We start from the raw sequence: 12,540 nt of genomic DNA on the forward strand, positions 1-12,540 counted from the left end.
TACAAAAATAAATTCCTAATATATACAATAGTCATCATCATCATTATAAACAACAACAACAACAAAAACAATAACTTATTGAACAGATGTGTAGAACTGTAAACACATATTTCTATATTGATTGTTCTGAAGCTGTTTTATTCTCAGAACCCCAAATATAGGAGGATAAATGTTCAATCCTCTACGGTCCGTCAAGCTGTACAGCAGCCTAGAGACTGACCACCAGGTTCAATATACTGTAGCTTCTACCCGAAAGCTGTGAGGCTAAACAACAAGTGACTCACAAACACGCACACACGCGCACAAGCACAAGCGCACCAACAAACAAACAAACAAACAAACAAACAAACAAACAAACACACACACACACACACACACACACACACACACACACACACACACACACACACACACACACACACACACACACACACACACACACACACACACACACACACACACACACACACACACACACACACACACACACACACCATCTGTAGTGAAGGCCAATAAGGCCCATAAAGTCTGTATACAAGTCTAGAGAGCTGGTTGTTATGGATGTAGAAAGTTAAAACACACATCCTACACAGTATAGATGTCAACCCTACTACCTATCAGTCTGGTCCTGAAGGGCCCTCAGATAAATCAACTGTGTCACACATTTTAAATACTTTATTTGAATCCACCAATCAAATGTAACATTTTAAAGGTCCCTGAATGCATGACACTTAAGAGTACAGAAAACACCTCCTTCTCCAAACAGCTGGACTGCCCATGATAGCTGCCTATCAGGCCCGCAAATTGGAGGCCACACACTGCAAGCCTGTGAGAGTGGCCGAGACTGACGAATATCAGCTCCACCAGCTAGCACCTCCACCCAGGCTGTCAAGCACCACGAGGGGCTGGTAATTAAGCAGATTCTCTGTAAAGGCCTGCTCCATGTAGCCGTCAAATGAGCAGCGCACTTCCAAATTAGCACCCCCCCCTGCCCCCCCCCCCTCAACAAATATCTGGCAGAAGCTGTTTAGAAGCCACTTGGACCTAGACTTGGCGCTCCGGTACCGCTTGCCATGCGGCAGCAGAGAGAACAGTCTATGTTGTCTGGAGTCTTTGACAATTATTAGGGCCTTCCTCTGACACCGTCTGGTATAGAGGTCCTGAATGGAAGGAAGCTTGGCCCCAGTGATGTACTGGGCCGTACGCACTAACCTCTGTAGTGCCTTGCGGTCAGAGGCTGAGCAGTTGCCATACCAGGCAGTGATGCATCCAGTCAGGATGCTGTCGATGGTGCAGCTGTAGAACCTTTTGAGGATCTGAGAACCCATGCCAAATCTTTTCAGTCTCCTGAGGGGGAATGGGTTTTGTCATGCCCTCTTCACGACTGTATTGGTGTGCTTGGACCATGTTAGTTTGTTGGTGATGTGGACACCAAGGAACTTGAAGCTCTCAACCTGCTCCACTACAGCCCCGTTCCTCATTTTCCTGTAGTCCTCAATCATCTCCTTTGTCTTGATCATGTTGAGGGAGAGGTTGTTGTCCTGGTACCACACGGCCAGGTCTCTGAACTCCTCCCTATATGCTGTCTCGTCGTTGTTGGTGATCAGGCCTACCGCTGTTGTGTCATCGGCAAACGTAATGATGGTGTTGGACTCGTGCCTGGCCATGCAGTCATGAACAGGGAGTACACTGAGCTGTAGTCAATGAATAGCATTCTCACATAGGTGTTCCTTTTGTCCAGGTCTGAAAGGGCAGTGTGGAGTGCAATAGAGATTGCATCATCTGTGGATCTGTTGGGGCGGTATGCAAATTGGAGTGGGTCTAGGGTTTCTGGGATAATGGGATAATGGTGTTGATGTGAGCCATGACCAGCCCTTCAAAGTACTTCATGGATACAGATGTGAGTGCATCGGTAGTCATTTAGGCAGGTTACCTTAGTGTTCTTGGGCACAGGGACTATGGTGCTCTGGATGAAACATGTTGGTATTTCAGACTCAAACAGGGAGAGGTAGAAAATGTCAGGAAAGAAACTTGCCAGTTGGTCAGCGCATGCTTGGAGTACACGTCCTGGTAATCCGTCTTGCCCTGCTGCCTTGTGAATGTTGACCTGATTAAAGGTCTTACTCACATCGGCCGTGGAGAGCGTGATGACACAGTCATCCGGAGCAGCTGATGCTCTCATGCATGTTTCAATGTTACTAGCCCCGAAGCAAGCATAGAAATAGTTAACTTTTTTAGGATAGGGGGCAGCATTCGGAATTTTGGATGAAAAGCGTGCCCAAAGTAAACTGCCTGCTACTCAGGCCCAGAGGCTAGGATATGTATGTAATTGGTTGATTTGGATAGAAAACACTCAAATCTGTTAAAATAACGTCTGTGAATATAACAGAACTGATATGGCAGGCAAAAACAAAACAAACATTTATTGTGTAACATGGAGTCTTGTGAGTGCACCGATATGAAGATCATCAAAGGTAAGTGATACATTTTATTGCTATTTCCGACTTTCGTGACTAATCTACTTGGCTGGAAATGTTGGTATGGTTTTGTACGCTGGGCGCTGTCCTCAGACAATCGCATGGTTTGCTCTCGCCATAAAGCCTTTTTGAAATCTGACACAGCGTCTGGATTAACAAGAAGTTAAAACCTGTTGAGGACAGGGAGTGCTGTTTTCACTTTTGGAGAAAATCGTATGATATTTAAACGGCCTCGTACTCAATTCTTGCTCGTACAATATGCATATTATTATTACTATTGGATAGAAAACAGTCTCTAGTTTCTAAAAGCGTTTGAATTATTTCTCTAAGTGAAACAGAACTCTTTTTACAGACCATTTCCTATCCGGAAGTGAGATTTCCAAAAGCGAAGTCTCTCTTCAAGACCTTGTCTATAAAAGGGCATGTCACTTATGACTGTAGAAACACGTCATACGCCTTCCCCTGGGTGTCATGCGGAAGTGAGAGCAGAAATGACTTGATTATCTCGTCCTGGGATTGAACACAACCTCTTGGAGTGACAGGAGCGCCATTTATTTTTTTTCCTGGGCGCGAAGTTGGACCTGGGCTCGGCTCCTGGAAAGCCCTCGTTAAAGGTGAATATGTTCTCCGGCTTCGATTTTATTTGATACATGTCACAATATCATGCTAAAGTATGTTTTTTTCAATATAGTTTAATTATATTATTGAAATTTATTCTGGACTTTAGAGGTGATGCGTCGCAAGAATTGGTTCAAGAATGAGAGGTTAGCACCGCACTGCCAGTGTGCTTGCTAATTCAAGAGGGAAATCGTTCGTTCTGGATCCAAATAAAGTCGGTTCTGAACAAAGGACCCCTTGGAGAACATTCTGATGGAAGATCAACAAAGATAAGGACCCAATTTGGGATGCTTTTTCATATATCTGTCGAACTGTGCTATCGCTACTGTTTGACTAGAATCAATGCTGCTGTGTGCTAGCTATTGTAGTAAGCTAATATAACGATATATTGTGTTTTCGCTGTAAAACACTTAAAGAAATCGGAAATATTGGCTATATTCACAAGATATTTGTCTTTCATTAGCTATCCACCATATATTTGTCTGAAATGTTTTATGATGAGTAATTAGGTAGTTGACGTTGGTGTCTGTATTTACTCTGACTACTCCCATGCGATTTCTGACTGTAGCTATGATGGTAGCTATGATGGTAGCAGTAATGTAAAACTGATTTATAGCTAAAATATGCACATTTTTCGAACAAAACATAGATTTATTGTGTAACATGTTATAGGACTGTCATCTGAGGTAGTTTTTTCTAGGTTATTTAGGTTGGTTCTAGGTTAGTTAGGTTGGCTTGTGCATGCTACCTGCATGCTACCGTTGCTGTGAAAAACTGTCTGTCTGTCTTTTGTATTTGGTGGTGAGCTAACATAAATATATGTGGTGTTTTCTCTGTAAAACATTTAAAAAATCGGACATGTTGGCTGAATTCACAAGATGTTTATCTTTCTAATGCTGTATTGGACTTGTTAATGTGTGAAAGTTAAATATTTCAATATTTTATTTTTTTAATTTGCCGCTCTTCCTTTTCAGTGGAATGTGGGAGGAGTTCCGCTAGCGGAACTCCTGGCCTAGACAGGTTAAGCTTTATTTTGAATTTGGCGGTCTGCAATTTCACCGGATGTTGGCCAGGTGTCCCGCTAGCGGCACGCCTTTCCATAACAGGTTTTATGCTTGTCTGGTAGGTTCGTCTCACTGGGCAGCTCTCGGCTCTGCTTCACTTTGTAGTCTGTAATAGTCTGCAAGCCTTGCCGTTGTAGTACGATTCGATCTTAGTCCTGTATTGACGCTTTGCCTGTTTGATGGTTTGTCAGAGGGCATAGCAGGATTTCTTATAAGCTTCCGGATTAGAGTCCCGCTCCTTGAAAGCGACAGCTCTACCCTTTAGCTCAGTGCGGATCTTGCCTGTAATTCATGGCAGCTGGTTGGGGTATGTACGTACTGTCACTGTGGGGACGACGTCATCGATGCACTTATTGATGAAGCCCTCCTTTCGACAAATCTGACCACGACTCCATTTTGTTGCTCCCAGCAAATAGACAGAAACTAAAACAGGAAACGCCCTTGCTCAGGTCTGTTCAACGCTGGTCCGACCAATCTGATTCCACGCTTCAAGATTGCTTCGATCACGTGGACTGGGATATGTTCCGGATAGCGTCGAACAACAACATTGATGTAAACGCTGATTCGGTGAGCGAGTTAATTAGCAAGTGCATCGGTGATGTTGTACCCACAGCATCTATTAAAACATTCCCCAACCAGAAACCGTGGATTGATTATTTGCGCAAAACTGAAAGCGCGGACCACTGCTTTTAATCAGGGCAAGGCGACGGGAAACATGACCGAATACAAACAGTGTAGCTATTCCCTCCGCAAGGCAATTAAACAAGCTATGCGTCAGTACAACGACTCAGACAAGAGAGGTATGTGGCAGGGTCTACAGTCAATTACGGACTACAAAAAGAAAATCCAGCCCCGTTGCTGACCCCGATGTCTTGCTCCCAGACAAAATAACAACTTTTTTGCTCACTTTGAGGACAATACAGTGCCACCGACATGGCCCGCTGCCAAAACCTGCGGGCTCTCCTTCACCGCAGCCAAAGTGAGTAAAACATGTAAACGTGTTAACCCTCGCAAGGCTGCCGGCCCAGACGGCATCCCTAGCCACATCCTCAGAGCATGCGCAGACCAGCTGGCTGGTGTGTTTACGGACATATTCAATCAATCCCTATCCCAGTCTGCTGTTCCCACATGCTTCAAGAGGGCCACCATTGTTCCTGTTCCCAAGAAAGCTAAGGTAACATAGCTAAACGACTATCGCCCCGTAGCACTCACTTCCGTCATCATGAATTGCTTTGAGAGACTAGTCAAGGACCATATCACCTCCACCTTACCTGACACCCTAGAACCACTCCAATTTGCTTACCTCCCCAATAGGTCCACAGACGAAGCAATCGCAATCGCACTGCCCTGACCCATCTGGACAAGAGGAATACCTACAGTGGGGAGAACAAGTATTTGATACACTGCCGATTTTGCAGGTTTTCCTACTTACAAAGCATGTAGAGGTCTGTAATTTTTATCATAGGTACACTTCAACTGTGAGAGACGGAATCTAAAACAAAAATCCAGAAAATCACATTGTATGATTTTTAAATAATTAATTTGCATTTTATTGCATGACATAAGTATTTGATCACCTACCAACCAGTAAGAATTCCGGCTCTCACAGACCTGTTAGTTTTTCTTTAAGAAGCCCTCCTGTTCTCCACTCATTACCTGTATTAACTGCACTTGTTTGAACTCGTTACCTGTATAAAAGACACCTGTCCACACACTCAATCAAACAGATTCCAACCTCTCCACAATGGCCAAGACCAGAGAGCTGTGTAAGGACATCAGGGATAAAATTGTAGACCTGCACAAGGCTGGGATGGGCTACAGGACAATAGGCAAGCAGCTTGGTGAGAAGGAAACAACTGTTGGCGCAATTATTAGAAAATGGAAGAAGTTCAAGATGACGGTCAATCACCCTCGGTCTGGGGCTCCATGCAAGATTTCACCTCGTAGGGCATCAATGATCATGAGGAAGGTGAGGGATCAGCCCAGAACTACACGGCAGGACCTGGTCAATGACCTGAAGAGAGCTGGGACCACAGTCTCAAAGAAAACCATTAGTAACACACTACGCCGTCATGGATTAAAATCCTGCAGCACACGCAAGGTCCCCCTGCTTAAGCCAGTGCATGTCCAGGCCTGTCTGAAGTTTGCCAATGACCATCTGGATGATCCAGAGGAGGAATGGGAGAAGGTCATGTGGTCTGATGAGACAAAAATAGAGCTTTTTGGTCTAACTCCACTCGCCGTGTTTGGAGGAAGAAGAAGTATGAGTACAACCCCAAGAACACCATCCCAACCGTGAAGCATGGAGGTGGAAACATCATTCTTTGGGGATGCTTTTCTGCAAAGGGGACAGGACGACTGCACCGTATTGAGGGGAGGATGGATGGGGCCATGTATCGCGAGATCTTGGCCAACAACCTCCTTCCCTCAGTAAGAGCATTGAAGATGGGTCGTGGCTGGGTCTTCCAGCATGACAACGACACGAAGCACACAGCCATGGCAACTAAGGAGTGGCTCCGTAAGAAGCATCTCAAGGTCCTGGAGTGGCCTAGCCAGCCTCCAGACCTGAACCCAATAGAAAATCTTTGGAGGGAGCTGAAAGTCCGTATTGCCCAGCGACAGCCCCGAAACCTGAAGGATCTGGAGAAGATCTGTAGGGAGGAGTGGGCCAAAATCCCTGCTGCAGTGTGTGCAAACCTAGTCAAGAACTACAGGAAACGTATGATCTCTGTAATTGCAAACAAAGGTTTCTGTACCAAATATTAAGTTCTGCTTTTCTGATGTATCAAATACTTATGTCATGCAATAAAATGCAAATTAATTACTTAAAAATCATACAATGTGATTTTCTGGATTTTTGTTTTAGATTCCGTCTCTCATAGTTGAAGTGTACCTATGATAAAAATTACAGACCTCTACATGCTTTGTAAGTAGGAAAACCTGCAAAATCGGCAGTGTATCAAATACTTGTTCTCCCCACTGTATGTAGACCCTGGGTCTCGACCCCGCCCTGTGCAACTGGGTCCTGGACTTTCTGACTGGCCGCCCACCATGTGGTGAGGGTAGGAAACAACATCTCCACCCCGCTGATCCTCAACACTGGGGCCCCACAAGGGTGGTTTCTCAGCCCTCTCCTGTACTCCCTTTCACCCATGGCTTCATCAAGTTTGCAGATGACACTACATTGGTACGCTTGATTACCAATAACGATGAGGGAGGTGAGGGCCCTCGGAGTGTGGTGTCAGGAAAATAACCTCATACTCAAAGTCAACAAAACAAAGGAGATGATCGTGGACTTCTGGAAACAGCAGAGGGAGCACCACCCTATCCACATCGACGGGACTGTAGTGGAGAAAGTGGAAAGATTTAACTTCTCTAAGGTAGGGGGCAGCATTTGGAATTTTGGATGAAAAGCATGCCCAAATTAAACTGCCTACTACTCGGGCCCAGAAGATATGACATGCATATAACTGGTAGATTTGTATAGAAAACACTCTAAAGTTTGCAAAATTATTAAAATAGTGTCTGTGAATAAAACAGAACTGATTTGGCAGGCGAAAACCTGAGAAAAATCCATTCAGGAAGTCGTTCTTTTTTGGTTTTGTAGTTTTCTATTCAATGCCAATACAGTATCCTATGACTTAGGACTCAAGTTGCAGTTTCTATGCCTTCTACTAGATGTCAACAGTCTTTAGAAATTGTTTCAGGCTTGTATTCTGAAAAATTAAGAAGTAAGAGTTGTTCTGTATCTTGCTGATTGAGTGGCCCTGCCGTGTCACAGAGCTTTTTCCTGCGCAAGACCGAGAGAGTGCGTTTCTTGTTTACCTTTTAAATTGACGACGTTATTGTCCGGTTTAAATATTATCGATTATTTAGGCTAAAAACAACCTGAGGTTTGAATAGGAACATTGTTTGACATGTTTCTATGAACTTTACTAATACAATTTGGATTTTTTTGTCTTCCTGTTTTGACTGCGTTTGAGCTTGTGGATTACTGAAGAAAATGCGCGAACATAACTGCGGTTTTTGGGTTTAAAGAGACTTTATCGAACAAAAGGAACATTTATTGAGTAAATGAATGTCTGCTGACTGCAACCATATGAAGATCATCAAAGGTAAGGGATTCATTTTATCTCTATTTCTAAATTGTGTAACTGTTCTACCTGGCTGGCTACAGTTTGTAATGATTTGTCTAGTGGGCTATGTTCTCAAATAATCGTAAGGTATGCTTCGCCGTAAAGCATTTTTTAAATCTGACACCAGGGTTGGATTCACAAGAAGTTCATCTTTAAACCAATGTAAAATATGTTTTGTTTTCTGAATTTTTATAATGAGTATTTCTGTATTTGAATTTGGCGCCCAGCAATGTCACTGGCTGTTGAAGAGGTGGGACGCTAACGTCTCACGTGCCCAAGAGAGGTTAAACAATGCCCCTTTATATAATGTTTACATACCCTACATTACTCATCTCATATGTATATACTGTACTCTATACCATCTACTGCATCTTGCCTATGCCGTTCATCCATCGCTCATCCATATATTTATATGTACATGTTCTTATTCATTCCTTTACACTTGTGTGTATAAGGTAGTTGTTGTGAAATTGTTAGATTACTTGTTATATATTACTGCATGGTCGGTACTAGAAGCACAAGCATTTCGCTACACTCACATTAACATCTGCTAACCATGTGTATGTGACCAATAAAATGTGATTTGATTTGATCACACACATTTATACTTGACCCTGTTATAGTTTGACAGTGAACATGACCCTATTGAATTGAGATTTGGGTATTACTGGTATACTATACTCTACTGATGGTACGACTTCCACCGAAGTCGGTCCCTCTCCTTGTTCGGGCGGCGTTCGGCGGTCGACGTCACCGGTCTTCTAGCAGTCGCCGCTCCACCTTTCATTTTCCATTTGTTTTGTCTTGTTTTCCCGCACACCTGGTTCACATTCCCTCATCAGACTAAATGCATATTACCCTCTGTTTCTTCTATGTCTGTGTGTGGAATTGTTCTTTGTGTAGGGTGTTACGCTACAGGCTGGCTTACGCTAGGTTTGTTTCTTTTGTTTAATCCGGTTCATGTTACCGTGGTTGTGCCTTGTGCTGCCTCGCCTGTGCCTTTGGGCCAGGGTGTATATTAAAGTTCTCCTGTTATCACCCATCTCTGCTCTCCTGCGCCTGACTTCCCGGCAACCAGTCACTCACCCCATTACAACTGATAATGTTTTAAACATGCAATTGAATAAACTGACCTAAACTACACACATGAAACCACAGTCAAGGGTCAGTTTTCACAAAGTGTATCAGAGTAGGAGAGCTGATCTGAGATCAGTTTAGCCTTTTTAGAACATCATTTGTACGGCCCTTCTGAGACACTTTATGAATACAAGCCCTGATGTAACAACCAAAACACAGTTCAAAATTAACCAACAAGTACAAAGATACAGTAAGTCATGTGATGTATGGCTAAAAACATCAAAACTAAAACTATATTTCAAGATATCGTCAAGTGTACTTACAGAGTGAAGTGAAGGGGATAGGTCTTGTACAGTGAGTCAACGTACTGTCACTGCGTGGAAACAAGAAGTAGTCTACTGTAAGTATTAGTAGAAGCAGGCATAGCCTAAGTGTGAGTTCTGTGGTTGACACATTTTAAAAGTAGCCTAGTCAGGCCATTAACATGCAGGAAGAGCATTTCACATAAAGGATGTTACTGTATCTAAATAGAAAATGGGCTAAAGTCAGCATACTGTAGTTACATTTCTTTATTTGAGGAGTGGGCCTACATGTTTTACAAGAGACAAAATGTGACCCATTCCCATCACTCTTCATCAGCTGGTACTGAAGGTTCCAGAACAGATGAAAGGGGAGTATCTTTGGTACCAGTGTTCTAGACTAGAGCTCTCCCTACTGACATCTCAACATTACTGCAGCTTCCAGGCTTCATATGTCCCTACTAGTCCGATGAAAATATACAAAATAGAAGGTAAAATAACATTTGAAAATGTAAAAAATGTATATAGAATAAACCAGGCATGCACGTAAAAGTACTGTTATTGGGAGATATGTTGAACTGGCGTTTGAATTGAGTGAACTATTGATCTCAGCTAGCTTGTTAGCTACATGAAGCTGCTGTTATTCAGTGATAAACAAGTATTTCTGTGCATCACACAGCTACTCTGAATGTACTGGATAGTGAACAATATGATGTGCTGCCTCTGAATTACAGCAAGACCCCATAGTTAGCTAGTGAGCTAGTAAGTTACCTAACTTTTAGCTATCAACATTAGCTACCTAGAAACAACAGACAACAGCTGTCATTTTGCCAAGGCCAACGCAAACTGCTCTGAATATCCACTGTGTGCTTTTGTGAAAGAGATGTGTTGTCACGTCCTGACCAGAGTTGTTATGTGTTGTGCTTGTTTTAGTGTTGGTCAGGACGTGAGCTGGGTGGGCATTCTATGTTGTGTTTCTAGTTTGTCTGTTTCTGTGTTCAGCCTAATATGGTTCTCAATCAGAGGCAGCTGTCAATCGTTGTCCCTGATTGAGAATCATATATAGGTGGCTTGTTTTGTGTTGGGGATTGTCGGTGGTTGTTTCCTGTGTCAGTGTTTGTGCCACACGGGACTGTGACGGTTGGTTCATTTGTTGTTTTGTATTTTGTCTAGTTTTCGTGTTATTAAATCATGGAAACTTACCACGCTGTACATTGGTCCTCCGATCCTTCTCGCCTCTCCTCGTCCGATGAGGAGGACGACTTAGACTGCCGTTACAGAACCACCCACCTAACCCGGACCAAGCAGCGTGGCAACGGGCAGCAGCGACAGCAGCAGCAGTACCAGGAGGAATGGACATGGGAGGAAATTCTGGACGGTAAAGGACCCTGGGCAGAGCCAGAGGAGTGTCGCCGCCCCAAAGCGGAGCTGGAGGCAGCAAAAGCGGAGAGGCGGCATTATGAGGCGCTAGCAAGGCAGAGCGGCTGGAAGCCCGAGAGGCTCACCCAAAAATTTATTGGGGGGGGGGGGGCGCTAAAGGGGAGTGTGGCGAAGTCAGGTAGGAGACCTGCACCAACTCCCCGTGCTTACCATGGAGTTAGAGGGCGTCGTAATGGTCAGACACCGTGTTATGCGGTGGAGCACACGGTGTCCCCAGTACGGGTGCTTAGCCCAGTGCGGGCTATTCCACCTCGCCGCACTGGTAGGGCTAGGTTGGGCATCGAGCCGGGTGTCATGAAGCCGGCCCAACGCATCTGGTCTCCAGTGCGTCTCCTCGGGCCGGCGTACATGGCACCAGCCTTACAAATGGTGTCCCCGGTTCGCCAGCATAGCCCAGTGCGGGCTATTCCACCTCGCCGCACTGGCAGGGCTACGAGGACCATTCAACCAGGTAAGGTTGGGCAGGCTCGGTGCTCAAAAGCTTGTGTACTCCTTCACGGTCCGGTATATCCGGCGCCACCTTCCCGCCCCAGCCCAGTACCATCAGTGCCTACACCACGCACCAGGCTTCCAGTGCGTCTCCAGAGCCCTGTTCCTCCTCCACGCACTCTCCCTGTGGTGCGTGTCTCCAGCCCAGTACCTCCAATTCCGGCATCACGCACTAAGCCTCCTGTGCGTCTCCAGAGCCCTGTACGCACTGTTCCTGCTCCCCGCAGTAGCCTTGAGGTGCGTGTCTCCAGTCCGGTACCACCAGTTCCGGCACCACGCACCAGGCCTACTGTGTGCCTCAGCAGGTCAGAGTCGGACGTCTGCCCAACGCCGCCTGCACTGCTCGTCTGCCTAGCGCCGTCTGAGCTGCCTGCCTGCCCAGCGCCGTCTGAGCCATCCGTCTGCCCAGCGCCATCTGAGCCATCCGTCTGCCCAGCGCCATCTGAGCCATCCGTCTGCCCAGCGCCATCTGAGCCATCCGTCTGTCCCGAGCATTCAGAGCCGCCCGTCTGTCCCGAGCCATTAGAGCCGTCAGTCAGGAGCCGCTAGAGCCGTCCGTCAGTCAGGAGCTGCCAGAGCTGCCAGCCAGTCAGGAACTGCCAGAGCCGCCAGCCAGTCAGGAGCTGCCAGAGCCGCCAGTCAGTCAGGAGCTGCCAGAGCCGCCAGTCAGTCAGGAGCTGCCAGAGCCGCCAGTCAGTCAGGAGCTGCCAGAGCCGCCAGTCAGTCAGGAGCTGCCAGAGCCGCCAGTCAGTCAGGAGCTGCCAGAGCCGCCAGTCAGTCAGGAGCTGCCAGAGCCGCCAGTCAGTCAGGAGCTGCCAGAGCCGCCAGCCAGTCAGGAGCTGCCAGAGCCGCCAGCCAGTCAGGAGCTGCCAGAGCCACCAGCCAGTCATGAGCTGCCCTCCAGTCATGAGCTGCCCTCCAGTCATGAGCTGCCCTCCAG

The 12,540-nt window shown here is 45.9% G+C and overlaps 1 protein-coding gene across 1 annotated transcript in view; it reads right to left on the reverse strand.

Annotated features, from left to right (window-relative positions):
- Positions 1–12,540, reverse strand: part of LOC139541532 (B-cell receptor CD22-like) — a 97,715-nt gene that overhangs the window by 51,449 nt on the left and 33,726 nt on the right. The window lies entirely within an intron of this gene.

Source organism: Salvelinus alpinus, chromosome 2 (genome assembly GCF_045679555.1).
Source record: "Salvelinus alpinus chromosome 2, SLU_Salpinus.1, whole genome shotgun sequence".
Lineage (NCBI taxonomy): Eukaryota > Metazoa > Chordata > Actinopteri > Salmoniformes > Salmonidae > Salvelinus > Salvelinus alpinus.